Here is a 3,178-nt window from a genome sequence, read left to right as displayed (position 1 = left end):
TTAAAAATTGGGGATTGATGGTGAAAACGGACATAAGTTTTCAGTTGAACGCCTGATAAATTTCCATCACCACGGCTATGACTGATGAATTTTCTCAAGCAAATTATTAGGAGCTTTGTGTAGATGACATTGAAAATGAAAATGTTGCAATTCGTTTCTTTAAACGAATATTAAAACATCCATCTATAATAACATACCTTTCAATTGATGAAAGACCTTTTCAAATACAGGGGTCCGGATATTACCTGTTACATAAACACGCGAACTCACAAAATCTTGAGTCAAATAGTACCTTAGGTACTATTGATTGTGAAAAAGTTTATTTCTTATCTCTGCTAATGAAAAATAAGTAGGAAAATAAATATAAAAATGATCTCTAGTTATAATTAAATATGCCTAAATTACTTCATGCAAATAAGACGTAGGTAGTACGAGTAATATCATTTCTAATTAAGGATCTAATTTCATATTCCATGAACAATCAACATTTCCTACGAGTGTATTGTTTAATAAATAAATAACACTGGTATTATGTAAGTCAGCATTTCAATGAATAAACGAGTCGCTTAATTACTGGGGCAACGATGACAATGATTTTCAAATTAATACGTTATACTTATTATTCTTTAAATTATGCTAAAATGTACAAATCTAAATAAATCACTCAAAGGTGACTGACTGACTAACATAGTGATCTATCAACGCACAGCCCAAACCACTGGACGGATCGTACTGAAATTTGGCATGCAGGTAGATGTTATGACGTAGGCATCCGTTAAGAAAGGATTTTAAGAAACTCCACCCCTAAGGGAGTAAAACGGGATCCACGCGTATGAAGTCGCAGGCGGCCGCTAGTCTATCAATAAAAGCTACTATTATACTAAAGAGGAAAGATTTGTATTTTTTTGTATTGATTAAGTTCCAAAATTATTGTGCCGATTTAAAAAAATATTTCACTATTAGGCTGAGTTGCACCACCTAAATTTAACAGAACTGTAACGATAACCGGTGTTTTTTGTATGGAGTTTGACAGACTTTTGACGTTTGTCAAAGTAAAAGTAAGATGGTGCAACCCACCCTTATCCTACATTACTTGATGAACATAGGCGGTACGAAACTCGCCGAGACAGCTAGTTTATTATACAAATACTTGCTTACACGTTTCCCCCTTTACCACCGTCGGAAATCGCCTTAAATATTCCATAGACAAGGCCTTCCGAGTTCGCCCCAAATTATTTCTTAGTTAAACTGACTGTTAAACCCTAATTAATATTTAACCAGTTCGTTAAGAAACCTTTTGATGGTAACAATGGACTTTGCACTCTATTATAGGGGTGGAAAGATAGTTTTGGAGTGCGTATTTGGAGTTGCAACATAAACGGGTCAAGAACGATTGTGACGCAAGCGGAAACAGGACTAGTAGGGATGTGGCTTATCGGTATATCGACATCGATGATAGGAATGAATTATTTCATTAACCATTTTGATTCAGTATAGGTCAAGTTTTCAATTTCTTTAACAAAGTGGGAAAAATGTGTTGTCCCATCTGTCCTAAACATATTTTATATTTTTACTAGGAAATGTGTTATTTTAGCGGAGGCCTTTATCCAGTAACGTACGTCATGCATGATGTTGAAACGAAAGAACGACTTTTTTTTTGTGTTGAGCGGCTATTCTGGTTCTATGGAGTCCCACTATCACTGCGACTGGTACCGATCTAATACTGTAATCACCAATGTTTTCCTTACAGTTCGCCTCCGAGTCCTGCATCCATTAGGAATTGCAGTATCTTTTGGGGGCGATATGTTTTACATCTTGTGGGCTTAGGATGTGTTTGCCCAGGTTTAAGCTCCGCTTGCGCATCAAAGGTCCGCAGTCCGTGAGAAAACCGGTTATTCCTACTTACTAGCTTTTTCTAGCACCCTTGCTTGGAACTAACAGAAAAAGCATAGCTAGCTTTCAAAAACCGGGACATAATCCTGATTTTTTCCCAGGAGCTCCAGAAACATAACAGTTTCCACGTAAAAAATGTAATAAACATATAGAATTCACATATCGATATATCCCAGCACTAGCTCTCAACAGCGCATCTGCAGTGCCCGGGATCAATCGATGCAGCGCTCCGGTTTGCATACACTATCAATGTAGGTTACCAGCTCGTCCTACGCAATTAAATATACGTACAACCTACAGTTTATAAAATTCCTTGCCAAATCCGAAATCAGATTAAGAAAGGGTTGCACCATCTTACATAATTCCAACAAACGTAAAAAGTCTGTCAAACTCCTTACAAATATTTCCGGTTATGGTTATAGTTATTATTAAAGTAAGATTTTTTTTATCCACAACGGGGAAGCTCTTGGCCTGTATCTCACCTGATGGTAAGTGATGATCAGGCCGAATGTGGAAGCGAGATTCACCCGGAATCCTCAACCACGGAGGAACTGGCTATCTTACCTCTAACTGACGGAATACAACAATGCTGTTAACATTGTTGTTATATCGACAGACTTAGGTAAGATGGTGGTAGCTAGCCAGGCGGACTTAGAGCAAGCCCTACCATCAACCAAACCGAACGGAAAAATCTGCCCCCACTGGGAATCGAACCCGGGACCTCTGCGTCGTCGTCTACCACTAGACCATAGAGGCGGTTAAAGATGGTGCAACTCAGCCTAAAAACTTTTATAAGTTTTTAATTAAGTTCTAGTACCTAGATGATCTGCTTTTAAAATTTCCTTGATTTTATATTTGCGACTGATGTGCTTTTTTATTTTCAAACAAACTAGAGAGGCAGTTAGAGTTAATACCAATATAGACTATTCTTCTATGGTTGAGGATTCGGGATGAAGGTGGCTTCAAACATTGGCCTGAAGATCGCTATGCATCAGATAAGATGCAAGCCAAGGGCTTCCCCGTTATGGTTCAAAATTATTGCAGTTTATAAATATAAAAGTTAAAGACCAATTCAACTTTAAACCATAAAAAGTTATTTACTACCCATCGAGTTTAGTTCTTCTTCATATGTTTTTTTGCCTGCCTCTCAAGATTTTTTCTCAAGAAGACGTAGTCTTAAAATAACAGTGTTAGGGTCCTAACGAATATTAGTACCTATAAATAAATGAAATAGCGGACTGTATAAAAATAGGTTGCTGTATTCTCGCCAGCCTAATTTACATGA

Source organism: Ostrinia nubilalis, chromosome 27 (genome assembly GCF_963855985.1).
Source record: "Ostrinia nubilalis chromosome 27, ilOstNubi1.1, whole genome shotgun sequence".
NCBI classification, from domain to species: Eukaryota; Metazoa; Arthropoda; class Insecta; order Lepidoptera; family Crambidae; genus Ostrinia; species Ostrinia nubilalis.
Note: the sequence above shows the minus strand (reverse complement) of the source record.